At 41.0% G+C, this 23,030-nt stretch overlaps 1 protein-coding gene across 2 annotated transcripts in view; it reads right to left on the minus strand.

The window, feature by feature from the left end:
- Window positions 1–23,030, minus strand: part of LOC118282529 (receptor-type tyrosine-protein phosphatase delta-like) — a 328,854-nt gene that overhangs the window by 218,135 nt on the left and 87,689 nt on the right. For both annotated transcript variants that reach the window (XM_047336023.1, XM_047336022.1), the window contains exon 4: window positions 20,440–20,463. The gene's annotated coding sequence lies outside the window, so the exon portion shown is untranslated. The remainder of the gene's footprint in view (window positions 1–20,439; window positions 20,464–23,030) is intronic.

Genomic DNA, 23,030 nt, shown 5'->3' on the forward strand with positions numbered 1-23,030 from the left:
GAGACGAGTTGTGTCGTGATGAAGAGCTCAGAATGCATAGAGAACTACAAGTAGCTTTTTTACTTTCATAGCTACTGTCATGACCAGTCCACAGGTTCATCGATTGCCCTTAATAAGACTGTAACTTTTAAGAGTGGAAATGATCAGGACGATACATAAAGAGGCTACTTCTCTAAAGCTCTGGTGTGTACAGTGAATGTACTAGGAATGGTGCAATGTCAGTGTCGGGATGTGTGGGGGCCAATGGAACCTGCAGAGTGAGCTGCATGCTTATTGCCTGGACGGGAACCCTGGTTAACGCCGGTAATGTATTCTTGGGCATCAAAGGCTCAAAGTTGAGAGTTTTTAAAGGAGCTCGTCACTATTGATTTACACGAAGAGTAGCTTCCCAGGTTCATTATACGGGAGCTCTCAGCCCTCTCTTTAGGCAACTGGGCCATTGCACAAACAACAGGGAGCTTGGGGTGAGCGTTCCTTTGTTGTTTAGAACAGAAAAATAATTCTCCGTCATTTACTATTTTGCATTCACTGGATATAAATTATAAGCTAGGTCTAATGAATACTGTTAGAATGACTCCAGTCCCTGGGGCATTTTCACAATTAATACACATTTAAATTGTGCGCAGAAAAATAAATAAATCACCGTTTCGTGCTTAGCAGTAAGGAACAAAGGAGGATGGGGCTAAGATGTAATTGCTGAGGTTTTCTCAGGCTTGTCTCTCAAGGAGAAACTGTTTTCCTGCCTGTGTGTCTTTCAAAAATGCTAAAAATCATGAATTTTCACGTGTTTTGTTTGGGTGCAATTTGTGCAGTGAACGGGAAGTGTCCAATTTAGTTGTGTGAGTACGCTATGGTGGTGTCATTCAGGATGAAATTACTTGAAAATTATGCATATTCGTTTAGCTATTTTTGGTTGTTTTGGTCCACTTTGTGCACTGGGACTAAAAGACTGAGTATGTAAACATGCATTAATTATGTGAGTTATACCAGCTTTATTATGTACCAAAACTTTTTTTAAACATCAGATGTATCTAAATTGCACAACAGAGCTAAGGATGTGCTTGAAAGTGGCTGATTCTTCATAGTGGACTTGGAGACTATTAGACAGGCAAAAGTGTAAACATCAGTGCGGACAATCAATATCTCATTAGGGCGCCTGCTTTAGTTCATGTTTTGTCGCTTTGCATTCTCCCCACACACTTTATCGGATCGCTAACTACAGCCATTTGGTGGCAAGGGCAATGCAGTACATGGCACACGATACAGGAAAATGCGCCTGTGCTCATCTCCACGTTCGCCACACACTTGCTCCGAGTCCATCATCTTGCGATATGATCGGTGGAAAACATCCGAGCTGCACAACTTGTTCACACTTCTGAATTTCTAGCAATGCCATCACCCTCTTTTGCATATTTTAAGACGGAGGGAACCAGGGACACAAGATAGCTCGTGGTGCTGGTACACTGCGAGATAAGGCAGGATGAGCCGCAGGCATAGGAGCGCTGGAGGACTCATCTTGTCACTTTAGATAAGCGGAAGGAAATGGGGCTGGTAGCTGAGGGACCAGCTAAGTGCTTGTCGCTGTCCCTTCAGTTTTCCAACAGCAGGCCTCCATAGTGCATCTGGACAGGCCGATGCCCATCTTGCTAAAATCAGTTGCGTAAGGGAGTTCATTTCCAAATGGATAGTTGGATAGCCAGGTTGATGAAATTGGCTGTAAAGTCAATTGCATTTCAACTGTCACCATTTGGTAATTGTATCTCATGGAAGTGTCAGGGCGGAATCGTGGTTAGCGCGACCGTCCATCAACCAGAATAGCCATATTTTTAAGCCCATGTGTCAGCAACCCCCTGCCCTGCTGGAGTGTCCTCGAGCAATGCACTCGGAACTTTTACACTTTTGGCATGATATACTGTCAGAGCAGTTTGTACAAAATTTGAGTAAGATCTAGTATTATTATGGGGGCACTCTACACACATGACGTTCAGTTTCCTCATTATGGGGACAAACACACTGTGGCTGTGTAGGGAGTTTTGAAAAGTTCTAAAACAATAGGTACAAACTAGGGCTGTGGGATTTGCAAAACGTGCACATTTAGGAGGCAAGTCTCTTGAGTCCCTCAATTATATGATCATGCAATACTAAATTGTGGGAGTGCCCCTTTATCAATCTGAACGTACACATTGATCACTGACATCTTTCTATTTACACATTTGAATTCACTAACTGACACATTTTACAAGTTAACACTTTGCTTTTTGGCCCTGAAGAACAGAAAGAAAAAAAAAAAGCAATTTCTATTCCCTTATCATTGATTTTTCTTGCTGGTGTTTGTTGTGCGGCTGTTTTTAGGGGTGTATATAAGAAAGTAGCTCAGAGGGATATCTGTTTAGAAAGTCTGTTGTGGAATACTTAAAAGGGAAGTGATGCGTGTGTCTGGCCATGCTCTGTTCGTTCTTCAAAGATGGTATTTACTGGCCAGTGTGCTTTACCCTCTGGCAAAGACAAAACCTAGGCCGAACAGTGTTGTTATCACTGTTAGTATGTACGTAAAGAGTCATATCTATACTCTAATTACCGCTGCTTAAATCCAGAATGATTAGAGTGTAATTTCATTATTCAATTTAGCAAGTGATATGCGTAATAATCTTCCCAGAGGGGATTTAGTTTCATAATGTAAATGCTTCATGTTATTGTGAAATGGACTGAATGGTCTCAGAGTCAGAAATTAAAATGATGAAATAAGTGGTGAAATGGCGGCAGGTGAAATTGCACTTGGCGTGTTTAAGCTTGCGGGACATTAAAGGCTTTACAAGAAGAGGAGTGTCATTATTAACAGACCTGACCCCGCTATTCTTTACTCATCTCTTCCACTTTGCGCAGGACATGTTTTGTTTATGATGCAGCGAGACTGATAGATAGCAGCACTCACACAGGCATGTACAAGCACACAAACACCCGTCACATACCTTGCCTCATTGGAAGGTCAGCTGCGTTCCAAAGTGTGTTTATTTTGAGGGTAATTGCATGCGATTGAACAGTGAAATACTGTCACCTGACGGCCCCTTGGAAGATTAGCACCAAGGCCATCAGCAGGATCGATCAACGCGCCGGTCGGTGCCCGCTTGAGGGACGGGAAGGTCAATGGCTGTGATATTACTCACGCAGTGGGAGATCTGGTGTCAGGGGTTTTAATTTTGAAGGGACTAAATAATTGGGATAGTTTATGGACAAGCAGGTGGTAGATTGGCCTCAGCGATAAGATGACACAAGCACAAGAGATTAAGAGCTGGGAGAGTAACTGCTGACCCAAGAACAATTTTAAAGTTCTTTTTAAAGACAGTGACTAAATTCTCTTGGATACCTGAGTCACCCTACACAGGATATAATCACCAGTGTCTCTCTGCACCATGCATACGCAGTCACAATCGGATGTACGCCACCCTCAGCTACCAGCTCACACAGAACGAGCCCTACTTTCTCGCATTCAATGAAAGCTGTGCACATTTTTGTTTCCCTCAGTGCAGTTTTTTAATGCTGAGCACATCCTCTGGCGGGCCCAGATCATCAGAGAGAAGGAGCTGACTAATCTCAATCCTTAAATTTATTCATGTTCAATAAAAGCTGTTCATCAGCTTAAACCCGCCTGTAAGTTCAAACTAAATTCGAACCACCTGGGAGAAATCTAAATGACTCGAAGTCTGCATGGTTATGCAGCCAGGGTGGAAGGAGTGGGAAAGGAATGGCACACACACACACACACACACACACACACACACACACACACACACACACACACACACACACACACACACACACACACACACACACACACACACACACACACACACACACACACACACACACACACACACACACACACACACACACACACACACACACACACACACACACACGTGCATCTGCGAGCACTTCTGTTTGTGTTCATCAAGACTTGGCTATTGTCCAGCCACTGTACACAGTGTTACAGGTGAGTTGTCTTGGCAGGCCACGCACATTGATTATTGATTTCGCAGAGTGATGTGAGTGGAAGTGTGAGAAGGACTGGGAAGAGGACAACTCATGAAAGAGTTCAGTGAAACGATGCATCAAAGTACACGGGAAGCCAGATAGAAAGATGGCAACATCCATGACTTGAATTTTAATCTAACAAGAGCGTGTAACCAAGCACCTGTCACATGCAAATGTAATTGCTATTGGCTTAAATTAATGTTACAATCAAATTCATGTTGGAATTAAAATAGCCCAAATAATCAAATATAAAAGAAACATTGACTGCTTCCTGAAAGGTGCTCTTTGGAGGTTTCTTGACGGTTTAACAAGCTGAATGTACTGTATTTCCATCCTTATAAAATATTCGCAAGGACTACAATTTTAATCATACAGCGTTTCCATATATCTTTGCTATCTCGCAGACTTCTTCCCCACTGCCTTTGCTGGCACACCGCATGTCATGCTGCCAGCAGGTAGCTTTGCAGTTGTTGAGCGTAAATGACAGACAGCTGGTTTGCAGAGTTTTCAGATCCTCGCTGTTAAACTTTTAAGCACATCATGGCGTTTTCATTTTACAACTTTAACATTTTTAAATTGAGACTCTTAAGGACTCCGAGCAGTGACAGCAGCCCGTCCTGTCAGTCCGTGAAGCTAATTTTAATGTCAGCAGCTACAGTGCAGAGCTGTCATCAGTAGCCATTAGTAAATTTTCACAATTTACAATCATTTTAATACCTTATAAGAAGAACAAATAAAAGAAGGAGATACAGCTTTACAAGATTTTATAGAGAAAGACGGGAACAGGATTTGAATACTGCCATTTCAGGAAACGAATAGTAAGGAGCATGTTTTTCCGTCCATAAATTAGAGAACAGTACAAATTGGAGGAGGTTTGACTGTAAGGTCAAAAACAGATATTTCAGAATGCCTGCTATAATCACTAAATATGAAAACTCCTCGGGTTTACGTCGGAGGGGTTGTAGCCAGCGAGGAGACCTTTCAAACACATTCCGTGTGCTGTCACTGCAGGTGTTCTGACAGGGTGTTAAAAAGGAAAACAGACTAGTGATGGATTTAAATTTCAATTTTGATCTAAGGCCGTTAATCCTTGGCATCCACTTAGATATAAAATGATGAAAAACAATCTTTATTTATTAAGGATGCAACTTTTACAGGAAACAAAAAAAGGGATTACATTTACAAAAGCCCTAATAACCAAATATAAAACAGTAAAAAAAAAGGTTAAAGATTTATTTTTTATGGAAAAGGTCACAACTAAAATTGACATTTCTAAAATATTGTTGCAAGGTCTCCAAGGGTATCAAATATGTCAAAAACAAAACGCCAGAATATAGAAAGGTTGTTTGTCCATTTTTGGGTTTTTCCACCACCCTTACTTTTATAGTTTACAGTTTTTTTGTCTTTTTTGAGAATATGAGGAAATGACAGCAAAATAAATGGCAATCACAATCAATAATTATAAAATATGTGCATTTAATTACAAATACAATATTCAGTATCATATTTGGATCACAATACAGGCCTGTCGTTTAATTAATTGGGAAGTACTCACAATTTGAATAACAATAATGATCAGAATAATCACAATTGCATATTTTCCTCTGATCCTTCAGGCCTGCACAGAGCAAAACCAAGAAAGAGTGAAAGCATGAAGGCTTACTCTGGAGACTTCGCCATGTCTAACGTGCAGTGGACCATGAGACTGCACTCTCCACCTCAGTCACACCCTGCTGTTCTTCTCAGGTAAACACACAAACCAAACCCAATGAATGAAATGAGAAAATACACTTGCAGGTGCACACGCGCACACACTAACAACCACACACGCGGCCTCATGCAAACAAAAGAATATGGCTGGCACCTTTCAGGCTGCAGTTTACAGCCTCAGAGGCCGTTTACAGATGACGCGAAGGAAACGTATCAGGAGGCTGCATTTGTTTCCCCTTTTCTGGTGGTTGAGGACTTTATAAGTTGTACAACACATATTCGTGCAGAGATTCAGCTCTTGAAATAATAAGGGCTGCTGCTCACTTTTAAGATCGCTCTGGCATGCCCTTTTTTCAAGTGTGATAATTACTTCTGACATGTTAGGCTCAACCTCACCACCAACTGCAGAGGCTGAGCTAAGTGGGTCTCCCTCTTTGTCCCTGTCTCCTCCCCTCCACTGTTTGCATCACTTCTGGTATTGCAGGCAAATGGGAAATCAGAAACATCAATTATTCCAGTAAACAAGTTTGGCCATGTAGAACATTCAATTATACATTCAACATTAATAGCTGTGGCTTATTTCACACATCCATTAGGTTGTGCTAAACATGGATACTCAATCTTATTAATAGAGCTTGAGTGACTTGATTGTATTTTTTTTTCCTGACTTGCAGTTTAATCAGGGAATAATAATGGTGTGATTGGGTGGCATTTTTTCTGGAGAGGGCTTGTCTGAGAATCACAGTGCAGAAAGCACATAGAGAAGGGCAACCAGTGTGAGAGGGTTTGAGAGAGAGTTTGAGGGTTAGCACTGTGTACAGGAGAGGACACTAGAGCACACACCTTTTAAATGAGTGTTGGATGGGGGCTGTGGTAGTAAGCTGTGAATAATACACCTTGGAGAATGTACATTGGGATCTTCACACAAGCCTTAGAAACACAGCGCAGGGACTCAACACCCAGCAGTGGTTAAGCAGTAGCACAGAATCCTTGGAAGTCTACCAGTTGTTTGCTTTAGCCCTCTGTGTTACCGCAGTTAATAAGGAGATAATGGCTTTCATTTTAAATTTGTTGGCACCTTGCTCAGTATAATAGTAGCAATTAGTCAGATTTCACAAAGTATTAATCTGATGAGAGCTATTCAGTTAAAAAACAAAGCCTCCACAAAGACATTTATAATACAGTATATTGTACTAATTTGACATTGGAGATAAAATGTTATATATTTAACACAGTCATTTGACAGTTGACACGGACACCCTGTCCAGTTTCAGCACTTGTCCAGTCCTCACAGGTGCACGTCGAACTTTGCTTGCTTGAAAAGCCACGGGAGCTCGGTGTGAAATATAACAGAAAATGATATTGACTGAGTTCAAGGCCTCCTTGCTTTGAGCTGTTCAATGTTGATATATCACACAGACCAGGCGGGTCCGGGCATGATGCCCAGAACTCAGAGAGGTGCGCCTCCTTCTCACCGGACCTGGCTGATACTGACTGTTACATGGTCAGTTACGGTTAGAAATAGGAAATTGTGTTTAATTTATAAAATTATGTATGTTATTGTGTATTCAAAAAGCTAATATTTAAGTCATTTAATGCTGAATTACACAAAATGTTGGTTGGTTGCCTAATGGGTTATAGACATGTCTAGTTATTAAACATCAAGGTGAATTTTGTTTTTTACTTTAACACCCAAATGGATATTGAAAAACGTCCCCCTTGAGCAAAGATACAATTTATTTTTCCTGTTATATGTAAATCAATCAAGAAACTCAGTGTTCTCCCCTCTATTCCTCTTTTACCCCCTATTAAACATAAAACAAGCAAACAACTCGTAAACCAGAGTTAAACATATCCACCATTCCACGGGCTACCGTATCAACACCAAATGTGGGAATAGTAAAAGTAATAGAAATAAAAATTGTGGTGTAAATTTTAAAGTCCTTTCCTTCGAAAAAAGAAAAAAAAATCTTCAAAACATAGTTAGCCAATCACCCCACAGCAAACACAGCTGCACAGGTTCAACACTTTTCGGAAGTTGTGAAGCAAACCTGATGACGTACGTCGAGCAAAGTTTGAGAGGAGGCAAAATCTACTGTGAGGATGAAAACATGCAGCTAACGAGCGTTTTCTCAAGCTGAAAGGTTGTTAATTAGTGTTCATCACACATTCAGGGGGCGTCATTTGCCATTGCTATTCTTGTGGATGTGTTAGAAAAGAATATTTCGAACGACGAAAGTGGGAGAAGAAAAGTTCTTGTATGTAGCCAGTATGTTGTGTAATGTTTATATATGTTCTGGTGTCCCATATGTGTTATGCATTTTTCAGGATATCACTGGCACCATAAATGTGAGTTCTCCCTAAGGCAACTTTTACACCTCACGTTGTTGACAGCTGTAATACCTGCTTGTCCTCCCATTGCTGCGTTCTGAAACACTCTGGATGTGAGTTGAAACCGGCAGCATTAAATGTTCAATGTACATAAAGTGTGACTTTGTTTCACATAACTACAGTGGAAGTGTGGATCACACAATCCTCTCCGCAAACTCGGAGCAAGATGTCAACGCCACACGAGTGCTATAATTTCTTTTAAGATGTTGATGTGGAAACTGAAAAATGGAGAGAACATTTTACAGCACCTCCTAGACTAACATTCATTTCAATGTTGAGAGTTATTGGTTTGGGCTTTGGTTCCTGTCTGTTCCCCTCCAACTTTGCTAATCACTAACTCTGTGATTTAGTAGTCTGCGGTGTCACCCTGAGGCGATTTATGCCACTGTTGGCCGAACAGAGACACATGGAGATTTGGTTTCTTAACACTTCTTTTCACTGCCTGTACCCACACACACAATTCTGGTACTTAACCAGAGAAGTGATGGTGCAGAGTTAGCTCGCGTAAATAACCGCTGGCCCAGGTCAGAGGCAGGATGTCAGTGATCCGACGCCAAATCATGCGTGTGTTCCAAAGCTCCAGACTTGGGTCTTTGTTATTGCGTAACACAGTAACCGCTGCACATGAGGAGTAAGAGTTTTTCTTAATAGCTTCCTACACTGAGTATGCTAATGTGCAGAACAGCTTTCTAGGGCCAACGCTTAATTAACAGAGTCCACAGCCATGCTAGCAGCGAATTCTAACAATTGTCTCCTAACACAGTCACACTGAAAATACTGTCAATGCTATAGGAAAATCACCAACTCACCAGCTCAGTCGTTGGTATAGATCTTCTGGAAACTATGAATACAATACATGTGCCATTCTTTTCTCTGGATGTTGAGATATTTTGAGCCTGTCCTCCAATTGATAGGACAAACAATAACGTTTTTAAAACAGCGTATTATGACGTTTGTGGTAAATAAAAGAAGAATAAACGAATAAAGAAAATCTGTGTAGGTGGAACTATTAAATGCAGAATTTATCTTTTACCCCTCACAGTTCAGGAGTTACAGCCAAGTGAACCTGAAAATGAATCAGTCCCTTTCTTGCTGGCTTCGCTTTCCAAGAAATTTCGTTGAAATATTTTTAAGTTTCAAGATACAATCGACCAAACCAACAGACAAGCAGACAAACTGAAAAAATCATTTTGTTGGCAGATGTTATAAAAGCAGCATCGGGTAATCTTTATTTCACCGCCTTAGTGGGGAAACAAATAACTTGAAGATGAGGATGGAGAGAGGATATAGTTTCCAGAAGTTAAGTAGTCAAATCGATGGTGATTTCACTGGTGAGTCGATAGTCTCAAAATGAATTGCAATGATGACACGCCTTATCCAATAGAGCTGAAGTGTATATCACAGAGTCAGGCGTACAACCTGTACCAATGGACAATTGCATGTCTTGGCTGTGACACTTTTTACAGCAAGAAAAAATGTTACAAAATACAGTGGTGTGAAAACTTTAGAAAGATTTCTTCACAAAGACAAGAATTGATTGGACATCCCTGAGTTTGATAACCAAACCTAGTGTCTTCAAGTCTCAGGCAGATACACACCTCTACGGTTCCCCGACTGTAAAAAAAAGATGAATAATAAAGTATAATATATATAATAATAATAAAGATGAATACGATTGGATGTTGGAGCAGAAAATAAACAGAAAACCCTAATGAGGTTGTCATATATCATAAAGTCCTAAAAATAATGCTGAATACAATTTCTAAACAATCTTAATCACTGAAGTGCACTGTTTAAAATACAACTAGTTGGGAGAAATTTGAAGAATTTAATGAATTCAAATGAATGAGGAGTTGAGACCAAAAAGTGAGCTCATAGAAAACGATTGGCCTTGATAAACAGTCCCAGCAACCACTGTTTTATTGTGGTCACCTTGTATTATGTTTCTGTACAGACCCTATCCCCCCTGTAATAACCCTTCTTTTAGGAATCAGTCTCGAATTCTAATCTCCAAATAAACAGTAATCTGCAATCTTCAATGAAGTCAAGCTGCTGCCTCCACTGGCAGTGTTAATGGGTCCTGCACCACATTGTGTTGCAGGATCGTCTGGTGTTCTTTCCATTTACTGCTTCCTGTTTCTTCTGGCAGTGTTGCACTTGGTACTGACTCAGACCTTCACTTGCAGTCAGGTGTACGGCCTGGGCTTGCGTGAGTTCAACCCTGACTGTCCCTCACACACCCTTGGGCTTTGTGAAAAATGAGACCACAGAGAATGAGATAATACCATTGTGGAATGGGAGTGTGTGAATCCCTGGCGGATTCGTGTGCGCACTGGGTATTTCTGTGTGTGCACGCTTTGGTGCGCGCCCATGTAGTCTGTGGAGCATAATTGTGTCCTCCCATGTGTAAAAACTATCAATCGGCTTCACTTAATGTTGTGTCATTATGGGTAAATTAAAAGTCCACAGTGATCGATAGGGTATTGACTATCATATTATGTGTGTGCATAATGAATAATCCTTGCTAACTCATTTCATTCACAATTTATTTTGGACATAACATTTTTGTTTGTGTGTCCAATGGGAGGCAACGAGATGGGCAGATTGCAAAATGGAAATGAGTTCACTGTTCACACCTGAATTAGCATTATGTGTTGTCAGATAGCTTGATAAGACAGCAAATGGCTCCCATTTGACTGCTGTCTGTGATTCTGCACATTAGCTTTCTCGTAAAATGTCAGCGCCGCTGAGTGTCTCACTTTCCAACCAGGACCGATAATTGTCATGAATTAGCTCAAATGATCCATGATAAAATATTGGCGAATATTGAGGAAAGCCACTGGAGAGGGTGTATCACAGTTGTTCATTTTGGGCTTTTTTATTCTTTGCTTTACGGTTTCTAATGTGGCAACTTATAATTTATGTGAGATTTAAGCACTGTCTTTGACAGTATTTCATTTTCAAAAGTCTCATTTGATGGCAAATCATGGAGTATCAGCTGGTCTCCATTCCATAGACTTTCACAAAACGCTTATAGTGAAGTTTTTAAAAAGAAATCCCTCTGGCTTTATTACAAAGTGTAATTCATTTGAGAGAGGTAGGCACATGAACTGAGACTGAAGTGAAAGTGTGTGTGTGTGTGTGTGTGTGTGTGTGTGTGTGTGTGTGTGTGTGTGTGTGTGTGTGTGTGTGTGTGTGTGTGTGTGTGTGTGTGTGTGTGTGTGTGTGTGTGTGTGTGTGTGTGTGTGTGTGTGTGTGTGTGTGTGTGTGTGTGTGCGCGCGAGCGTATGCTTTTCTTTGTTTTTGTGTGTGCCAGGTTCTGTGTAATTGTGTGCACAACACGGAGAGCGCGTGTGTGTGAGCGAACTGAGTGAGGCAGACAGATAATCTCTACCTGCCATTCAGTCCCTACGCTTCCTTGTAAGTGCTTTCTTACTTCTCATTAGGACTTTAGCATGAGAGGAATTAGCGAATTAGCGAGTGAAAGCTATGCCTGCTTTAATAATATCACTGATCCAATTTAACAAGACTGGATTATGTTAATATAACCATAATGCACCCAATGCATCCGTAATTTATATGGGTTGGATTTTGACGACTTGATTTTGGTATGGGGGATAATGACATAGTTCAACATCTCATGATTTTTCACTTTATAATTGCATTGGCATGAGATGGCACGGTGAATGGATTAGCTAGATACTGTAGGTTTTGAGAAAATCGTTGTGCTAAGACGGCTAAACGCTTGTTGTTTGCCTCACTGCATATGACTGATGATGTCTTTCATGAATGTGAACGGTCATTCACAACTGAACAAACTGTTCAATAATGTGAGGCGTGTAATTGTGTGCGTGACACAGTGTGCTCGAATGAAAGCCACCATGCAAGGACACACATGAAAATATGAAACAATAGAAAACCAGAGTAAATAAAATTCTGTTGATAGAAAAGATGGAATAAAAATAGAAAACGGACTGTGTTTATGGTAGAAATCTCGGGGGAGGAATACAAATATAGGATGGATTATTCACTGCTGTACACTGTGCAGTGTCAGCTTGTTATTCTTGTCTACAGTATTTTGATTTATTTTTCTTTGCCTGCCATCTTTCAAGTAAGGTGATTATCATGCCAGTTGAAAGAGGAAAGTTTGAGCACAAGAGAATAAAAGAAGTGAGAGGTGGTTGTATGGTAACAAGATAGCAAATTAATGATGGGATGTAATGCTGCGGTGACGCATGTAACAGCCTCCTCACATCTCAAAACAAAGCAGAAAATTAATACGGCCTAATGATGAATAGCTCTTGTAGCCAAACAGTCACGTAATTTAAACAGAGCCATGTGAAAGAAGAAAAAAGCATCTCATTATTTACACTGAATTCCAAATAGCAGCGTCACTGAAAGGTAGTTGTAAGATTATTTTAGGGCATGATTAATTTAGGTAGAACACAGCATGTTTCCCTTTTAGTTAGCGTGTTCTGGCCCATTTGAAAGAACAAATTCACTTTATACCTTGGTGGAGAAGAAACAACGCCATGCACCAATTAGTTGCTCACGAAACAAACACAACAAGAAAACATTTCTTTCCAAAAACCATGTCATAGCTTAGAGGAGCACTGCCAGACAGTTTAAACTTGAAGTTGTATGTTATTTATTTATTAAGTCATTTTCACTGTCAGTTGTGACTTCAGAGACACCGATTTAACATTTACAAGCTGGATGTTGGGAGTGTCCGGATGCATGTTACCCATCTATGTTCACCACTGTAACAGGAGTTTCTTTCTCAGTATTTGGACTGTCTGCCTTTGGAGATAGGCTCTATGTTGCGAAGACATGAACATGCTGAAGGACACGGTTCCATTTTTGCTTTGCTAGTTTGACGAGCCGTGATAAATGAAACACATCTGCCGTGTTAATGAAACGTGTCAACCGATGTCACGCAGTCAGATACGGGATCCGAACTCTGGTCTCCCAATTAAAAGTCTGGTTCACGTCATGCCAACCACCATCGCAACCTCCACACCTTCAATTTTACTACTTCCAACAATGAACGCTGCACTGAAGGTAATCTGTGAGGTGCAGCAGTTACACAATAGAAACATAGTTCCTGGGATACAGGGCTGGCATAAATGCAATGTAGGCCATTGTCCACGAACCTCTGTGATAACCTGCATCCTCATTTGAATTTTCTTAATTTAGCACATATTGTACACCACATTTGCACAAAAAGATGAATCAAGACAAGAACAATAAAAACAAACTGCTGATAGCTGAGGCATGCTTAAAATATTCCATCTGGGCAATTTATTATGTGGCTTTGTCTGAGCACAGTGGTGATACTACAATCCTGTTTTCTGTAAACACCTGCTCATTATCCTAATCATGTGTCCCAAGGTTGAGTCCAATCCCGCAGCCACCGTTCTGTGCCTACCCCAAAGGATAACCCTTTAGCATGGCCTGTGGTCACTTAAGGCCCAGAGCAAACACAAGCCCACGAGTAATTCCCTTCTCTAGCTACAGGAATGTCAGTGCACATAACAAAATATTTAAGAAAAACATTCTGGCTCAAATTTCCCACCTGGCTTCAGGCCTTAATCCTTAACAAGGGACAGTTGAGGACACATCCTTTGCTGTATTTACAAACCTGGATGCTCAGTGTGGCAGGCCGCAAAGGACTAATTAACACAGGTTTTCTATTTCGGTGTCGGTCAAGAAAGCGAGAGAAGTATTGTACTGGGACATGGCGAAGCAGCTTTCTGTGTACATAGAGCTCTGCCGGGTAAATATGCTGAAGCCTCTACAGATCCATGCTTAGCTGCCCCCAAATGTGGCGCTGTTAAAGTTAATAAAAAAGAAGACACAATTTAATACATCAGATCAGTTATTGAGGCTCCAAGCATATAGTTTGTTATATGGAACTCTGTACTCTATAAAAATGCTTAATTCTGAATCTTGATGTTGATACTGTACAGTGCATGACCACTAATAGTGTACCAGAGCTGAACATCGCTATAATTCATTAAAACAAATTCCTTCTTTTCCCTGATCAAGTACTATATATATAGCATTATACTACAACAGGTAACTATTGTAAGATGGAATGAAAGTGTTTTTTGGTTTGAAAAATTTGGTAATCCTGTTAACTTTGCACCAGATACCGGCAGTATTTCTGTCAAATCGCAAGATTTTGCATTAGATATAAAAGGTAAATAAACCAGAGGACAGGTGACAAAAGATTTGAATTCAATTTAGGGTCAGTTGGGCTTCACATAAATATAATAGATTATGGTTTTAACATGTCATTTCATTTATTTGTTACACCTGACTGCTTAATGATGCGTCACATAAAACAATGTAATGATAATAACCTTTAAAAAGACAGAAAAGGTTTAGGCTTCAACATTGGTCTTCTCTAAACTGATCTTATCTGGCCTTGCTTTGTAAAAAGACCGACCTTTCAATTTAATTTGTCGTCTGCAAAAACTAAGAGATCGTGGGCCTTCACTTCATTCTCAACTGAAAAAAAGTGGGCAACTGCTTCAAGGCCACAGATCACTTGGGAATCTAAAAATGTAAAGTTCAGTGCTTGTCACTCGCACCCCTGGCGTACATTATCAGTTACAGTGGCTCCTGTGTAGCTAGCTTAACATAACTCAAAGAAACCAGGGTGTCAAACAGGGTGCGGCACTAGTTTTAAGAATCTTTGCTAAAAAGAACTTTCCTTGGTGCCAGTTAGTATTATGCTGGTTACTCCTTAGGTGTGTCGGCATATAGTGAAGCTTACATACGCAGTCTGCTGCGTTCTCTGTACCTGAGAGAGCATGGAAATGATGGGGTCCATAGGACATATACAAAGGACATGTGGGGTGATGTGGGGTTAACCAGCCAAATATCCTTTTTTTATTTTTATCTTTGGGGTCTCCCAATATTTAAATTCATCTTTGATCATGTCCCCTGGCTTGAGCAAACAGCTTGTTTTTTTTAAGTTTGGACAATTTTAAAATGGTTCGCTGTAATATTATTGAAGACTATGAAGCGTATCCCCTTGCATCAGATGACTTTACAAACCTTGATTACAGCCACTTACAGCCACTTTGTGTCTGTCAAAACATAGTCGACCAATGATGATGACAAAACTCTGTTGGCATGTGAGACTGGGATGTAGATGTAGAGTATACATTGTAGCAGACCATGAACACAGCCTGTCGCTGCTTAGACACCCACGAAACATGCCACTCTGTTGCTAGCACCCGGTCTGTACTGTATGTGTCAGTGCCAGACTGACAGCTGGGTTGGCCAACCCAACAACCTCTGACATTCAACCTTTAGAAAGTCAAGGCCATGGATGCTATCCAGTGGTCGTCATCACTCTCAAATGTTCTGCCAAAATGGAAGCAGGATGCTTAAGCCAACATGGGGCAGATGCTGTCTCAAAAGAGGCTATATGACATCAGCTGAGATCCAAAAAGATTTCTTTGTAATGGAAGACATTTCAGGCTTGGTACTGCAAACTGTTCTGGTACCTTAAAATCTGCAGCATATTTGTAGCATCGTTTCTGTTGATGCAGAAGTTTTACATGTGCAGCACCTCCACCACTTCTGTCTTTTTGCAAGCTGACAGGGAAAAAAAAGACTGCGACGACACTCACAACATATTCCTGTAAATTGTATAGTCAACATGAGATAATGGGATGGTGTAGAATCAAGTAGATTCCATGATTGTTTCCCAACGCAGTTTTGTAAGAGCTGCACCCTTAATCACTGGAGCCCATTGTGTCAGTCGTTAGACTGCCTTTGTTCATTTAATGACCAAACCCTGAAGACACAATGGGAAATTATGTATTTTGAAGAGCAGGCTAATTAACGCTGCTTATTAGAGAGACGTCAACACGGCAATAACAATAGAGAAGTGGAAGCTAGAGGGGTTTGGGTGGGATGCATGCTGTGACATATCAGAGGTTTCATACATAAGTAGAAACTTTGAGCATAAAAGGGGTGTCAAAACAGAGCTAGGAAGAGAGAGAGAGTAAATGTAAGTAGCACTGGATTTTATTATTTTAAAGTATAAGTCCTGTTAAAAAAAAATTACTAAAATAAGAACAAATGTAGTCAGTGTAAAAAAAAGGAAATGACCTTGTGGCAAGGTATCATTAGTCCTGAAGACTTTGAATGAATTTATTTAACGTACTTTTTATTGAATATTCATAAAAAATCTACTCTTGCATACTACTGACTGACACACATGTAACCATTGTATGTGCAGCTATGGAGAAACACTTTTAATTTAATGTTCCTGCACCAGAAGTGAATAACATTTTTCAGTGTGTCTTATTTGTGTCCAACGCTGTGCTGTCATGTTGATCCATCAAAAAATGTACCACTTGCTCAAGCAAACAAGGCTTTGATTGACATTCAGCTCAACGCAACGCATGGAGGACCTGGTATCCAAGGCTTCCTTCCAATGTTGGAATTGAGTACTTTGCCCGGGTGGTCAGGTTGGCAAAGAGGGGGGAAATAACACAAACAAAATAGGAATGAAAAATAACAAAATAATTGGTTGATTGTTTGTTGCGTAGGTAGATGGTTTTGGGTGAGGGCCCTGCGCATAATAATGAATAAATAAATGACTGAGGAACTTTAAAAAAAAACACATGAAACAGATTAAACAGGAAGCACAAGGTCTTAAATTAGTCGCCACTGACCCTCATATGCACACACAGACACACTCAAACACACACACTGTCGTGTGAAGTGAGAATCTGTTGCTTGGCTGCAGAACCACTCATAGAACAGAAAGATGGGGAAAGGGAGTGAGGACACCCTAATGTGCCATCAACATATGTTGTTGGCTACTGATGGATGCCACTCCCCAGTCTCTGGGAGCAGCTTATCATTGCATCGTTAAAGCAACCTCCTTAATGCATCATACTATGGACAGTCACTCACATGTGTGATCAACTACCACGATGAGCATTTTTTGGGGAAAACATTGAACAATGCCAATCATAATTATATCACAGGATTCGGCACACTCTGCAAGCACAATGCCGTGTAAGCAGAATTCTCAGAGATGGCCGTAGAAGGCTTGGTGAATCTGTCCCTCAAGTCTAATTATTGTCGAATGTATGCAAAGTCATGCTAACAAGCTTTCAGTCACATTTCTTATTATAACTTAAACAGCAGTAGTAGGTCTTCAGAAAAGAGGGCAAACAACGAATATACAGCAACCTTAAGCTCCCGCAAGGGCTTTTAATGATGCAAGCAGCTTTTTGACACATGCTAGACAAAGTCACGATTAGCGAAATGGCTCGTTACCCAGAGGGCACAGCTAAAAGAAAAGACAGCAATCACATTATGACTCACAACGGGAACAACCTATGGTTATTCGCTACTGCCTGTTTACGCTCCGTACAAGGATTGCTTTGAGGGCTTTCAACTTGAGATCATTGATGAAACATACTATGCTGAACGCATCGTTGACTTATATAGTCCCTATTTAGAGAGGACATCCCCTCTCAACTTAACAAATTATATAGTGCGCAATGATAAAAGAAAAGGATATGATTCTAATTAAGTGTTTGTTCTTTATATTTGATATATTTTGAATGGTATGTAAGACACATTTTTTCCCAGAATCCCAGATGGAGACTTGAAAGTGTTGTATTATCTGTGAATAGCACTGTGCATATCCTCTAAGAGATAAACAAATCAAAACCCTTTCAGAGAATCCACTCCTGAGTATTAGAAAGCTGCCAGTGCTTTGGACACCATCCGGGCTGGCCTTTTTTAGTTCTTACCAAGCACATATCTACTTTTAGACTTCAACAGCATAATGGTATTTGCTTAACTGAGCAGCCAGCAATCACTCTGTTCTCTTCCAGTGTCATATCACTGATCAAGTGTGGCTCAGCTCCTGTCGGAGAGGAGGACTGCCAGCCATAGCGCAATAATAACTGGTGCACAGCTTGTCTAAGAGAACCAAGGTCCTATTTCACTGCTAACGATACTGGGATGGACTCTTTGTGCTTTTTCACTCGTTCAACCTCTCTTCACCAGCTCTGAGGCCCTTGAGCTTCAGAAGTCATAATGAGCCAATTGTAGGATTGGGCCTCGAGGATTATCTAAGACAGAAAAATTGCTTTTGAGTTACTATTTTGTGAGTTAAAACTTGGGGGAGACATAGGGAAACAGTGGAGTGGGAGGTGTCTAAAAATTTCCACAACTATAAAACAGAAATTCTTATATTTATCTCGTTCCTCACCTCAGCAGCACAGCAGCATCGGGCTGCAAATTGAGTTTAGTGTCAATTAATAGCTACTGAATGCCTGGAAATAGTGATAAAATATGAGTTAAATGAAGAAGGCTATTACACAGCACTTAGTGGCTGCATCTGCAATGGCCATGACCATCATATGAAAAACATCTTTAAAGCTTCTATTATGGAGACCATTATTTAAAGCTTTCACTGTAACTGGTGGCATTAAAGTAATGTGACTGACCTTGAAAAAAGGCAAAATGCATCAACTAGATGTGATATGCTAAAAATCGAACAGCTTTTGGTCTCGACAAAGAGCACTCCTCTTATCCGACATGGTGGACGTGAACCTGCACTGCTCCCCCACAGATGCCTAGTGTGATGTTTGACAGATTTCTCCCTCTCCAGCTAGGCTCACAGTAAATGTCCATCTGGCAGCTTCCCATGGGTACTTATTATTCTCAGCTAGCCAGGGGTTTTCTGTTTCCGAGCAGTCAGCCAGCGCCTGCCTCAAAGAGTTGAGAGCCTGACCAGAACTGCTTGCAGATGCTCTGCCGGGTAGCCACACTGTGCTAGTGTAGTGGCATGGCACTGGGTTTTCAATTACACAGTGAGGTGGCGGGCTCCGAAAACTGTCCAAGTATTAAAAGTACAAAGCACATTGAGAACAACTATGTAACTGAGACAAAACACCAACTAAGCAAGAGTAACATCAAGGTTTGCTGTTATTTTTTTCGTCCAATACTCTAGCTCCACCTTGGAGATGAGATGATTGATTTTCCCTTTATGAACAGATGCTCAGAGCCATGGGAAGTGTTGAAAGGGCCTGCTGTCCTGGTCTGGGATCCTGCTATGGTGGATCCAATCATGCAGTTGACCTCTATCACACTTTCGCAGCCTGCTGAGCATCTCCAGAAAAAAGTCTGACAAAACACGGGATGCTGCACTCGTCTCAACATTCAACGGCTATGGGTTTTTTTCACACTGGGTTTGTTTGTTTCTACCAGAGTTCAGTTGTTTCCCATTTCACTCAACCTGCAGGTCTACTGTTGGCAGTGATTACTGCTGATATGATCTGTGGTTTGCTTGGATAAACTATTCCACAACAAAGAGCGTTAGCAACCCCATTGTGAGGAAAAGCGATTGTTGCCATTTTTGCAAATGGTAGAAAATAAGGAACACTGTGCCTGTTGGAGGAGAGCAACATGAGTAAAACTGGAAGGTTGTTCTCTTTCACATTTCATTGCAAACAAATATACTTACAATGTCACAATACATTTATATGTAAGCATCTGTGGAGATTCTCATTCACCCAGATCATATTTATCCACGAGGGTCTTGAATCAGTAGCAACTGGACTTTTAAATGGACTGAGCCCATGTTAAAGTGCCTCGTGATGTCTTTTGATCCTGAATAAGATGAGACCATAGGACTCTTGTGTAATAGTCAATATTATAACTTACTACATGGCCATTTTAGAATTTTTTTCTCAAGTGAAAATTGATTAAAAGGTCCCCGAGAGGTTCTTGTTAGGTTATCCCTAACAAGAACAAGAAGTCCAAGGTCATTTCACCATATGAACACTTTAAGTGTCCGCAGTAGAAGGGGTTTCATGTTGACATGTGGAGTTGGGAACAGCTGAAGGGTTCATCCGCTTAACATATAAGATATTTTCACACACTCACCATAATGTGGAAACAGACACCGTCCGCGCTATGCTCATGTAAGTCAACACTGCGGGCGTATTCTTTGAACAATCTGGGCCATTTGATTCTCATTTGAATAAAATTCAAATTGAAGGCGCAGAGCACACAATCTGCTTGCCAGAAAAAGCTACCATTGTGTATTGTCATGCACACGTGTGGGAAAATGGGTGAGGATTGCAGAGCATTGCATACCTTACTGAGCAGCATCTTGGTGCCGCTTCGAAACCCTCCCCCCATCCGACTCGCTTCCATATTTATGCATTCACATCAGTCCCAAGGACACATGACAACTCAAACATGATTTTCACTCTTGAGAACAGTTCTATGTAAAATTTAAATGAGTCTTACCTATTGTGGAATAGTTGGTCACATCTGTAAGCAGGCCAGTGGGGAAAACGGGGCGGGGGGGAAAAAGAAAAGAAACATCAGCAAATTACAATGTACAGCAAACTAAACTTCATTGCAAGCTGAGGCTGTCACTGCCTCCCATGAAAAATTATGGTGTCCCAGCATTGTACAAACTGGGGGTTAAGAATAGTCCCTGTCAAGATGGGGACATCATTTATTAATCGAGAGACATGAAAAGTCTGAGATAGTCTCCCCTGAGAATCCAGAGTTTGCACAACTTGCATTAATATTTGTCAGTGTTTCAAAATGTCGAGGTTGGATGCAGAGAGGATGTAAGCAGAAACTTAATCTATTACGACAAGCCTTTGCCTCTTTTGCACTGGTGTAACATAACCGCCGAATCCACAAAAGTGATCACACAAACATTCAGTAAACCAAGGTGTTCTCCTTTCTCCATATGTCTCAGAGGTAATTTAATAGCCCTCAGATACTTCTCGCCCTGGGTGCTTGGACCTTTGCAACATTTCCCCAAGCTTGTTAGTTTGACAGCCAACATCCAAGGCTCCAACAGCATAATAAAATGGCAGTCCCACACTCCCCACAAAGACATTAGGGTGGCCCCGGTACAAACAATGAACCAGCGCATTAAAAAAAACAAAAACATTTAGCCACATCTTCACTGTTTCACTACTACCTGACATTGATACCTCTAAAGATGTATAGAAAGGTATATGATAAGGGTTAGGGTTCTCTGTGCTTTCCTCCACCTTTCTGTACTTACTCTGCGGCAGTCTGAGAAATATAGACTGGATTTCCATTACAGCATGCTTTGAAAGTGGTCCCTCTACGAATGTACTCTCCTAAACTACTAGTTTTGCTTTCTTGTTAATGTGCAATAAAACAAGGAAATGGAGGGAGCTGACAATAACAGGGCGCAGGTCGAGGGAAATAGTAGACTCAGGACTAATTTTCAGTCGCCATCGCTTACAGTGCGGTCTAGTTGTGTTGCTAAGCAGAATTTGTTAGTAATATGATTTATCACTGATGATGTCTATCCCCCCTGCATACATTTACATTTTCGGCGTGCATGCAACAAATCCCCAAGGGGATCGACGATGGAGGAATATGATTACAATATCTGTCTTGCACGTGCGAACAAATCTATTTTCAGGCAGTGGGGGAAAGACCGGGGTTCAATCTCTGGGACGCTCACCTGTCTGACACAAATTCACACTCGCTGCTACTGTTGTTGCAAAACAGAGACCTCAGCTGAGGACCTTGAAACACCATGCCGGGAAAATTGGACTCAGGGGAGAGGGTGGTAGGGACTGATGTCATACTTCAAGAGCCACTAGAAGCACCTGGGGTTTCAATGACATTAGAATCAGTGTTGTTTGGTAGAGAGAGTGTGGGAGACCAAGACACTTGAAGGATGCTGTTAAAACACCATGAAAATAAAAATGGAGGTGAATGGGATGTGGTAAAATTTTAATGTGATACTTTCTGGCATGAAGTGCAGACAGAAGACAACCACATGGGGTGTAAAATTAAGCCTGGGGAATCACAACAAATGCAATATTATTCAGAATTCCTCTTTGTCAAGAACGACTCCGATACTTTTACTAGCTGATATAAAGCATCGGTACTTAAAAAAAAAAGACAGCGTAATAACCCAAGTTCACTGCTCTCAACTATTGAATATTTCTCCATCTAATCACATTTCGTGTTTTTTAATAGAAGAGTTTTTTGTCATGCAGTGAAGATTATTGATTTTTCCTGAGTCCTATGGTGTAAATTTTGGAGCCTGGCCAATCAAAACCAGTGGAGGTAGCGTCGGCCTAAGTGGATTAGACGGGAGGGGATGGTGGAGGGGGGATCTAGAGGGAGAAACCAAAGCTCTGGTGGCTTCAATAAACCCAGTCTGTGAACCAGGAAAAAGATGGAAGACGGAGACACTCTTTTTTTCCACCCTCTCTCACCCTCCTGTTTTAAGCAGATAAGCTGCTTCCAGGGTCTTAGTTATGCTGTGTAGAACCCACAACACGAAATGGAAACTTTTAACAAGGCAAAGAAAAGCTGAGATGTCTGCCCTTCATGTTGTCTTTTTCCTATTGACAAGAGGGATTTGGGGATGTTTGGTGTGGTCAGTGATGGGGGGCATTACGAAAAGCTGCTGTGATGCAACATAGTGAGCATGTCACTCATAGGTTTAAGTGAAGGCTTGGACTAAATTTTTTTTTACCGACAAGCCGTTGCAATAAGGCAGAACTGGCTATGCCATGATGAGTAACTGGCAACCACACTTTGACTTTGCCTCCAGATTTAAGAGGTTTCTTACTTGTTTGTGTTGATAATGCTGTAGCTCCCTATCACATCTCTGGTTGGGGGCACAGGACAGTGGAATGTTTACAGTATGTAGTTCACAAGACGTTGAAACTGCTGAATTATTGAGATATGTTTTGCAATTTATAAATCCAGTTAACATTTTAAACTGCCGTGCAACGGTCTGAGGCTCACTTTGTGAAATGTATCAACACATTTGTTATTTACAGTATGCACACAGTGTCTTTTCAACATAAAGCTGTTGTGTG

Source organism: Scophthalmus maximus, chromosome 12, assembly GCF_022379125.1.
Source record: "Scophthalmus maximus strain ysfricsl-2021 chromosome 12, ASM2237912v1, whole genome shotgun sequence".
NCBI lineage: Eukaryota > Metazoa > Chordata > Actinopteri > Pleuronectiformes > Scophthalmidae > Scophthalmus > Scophthalmus maximus.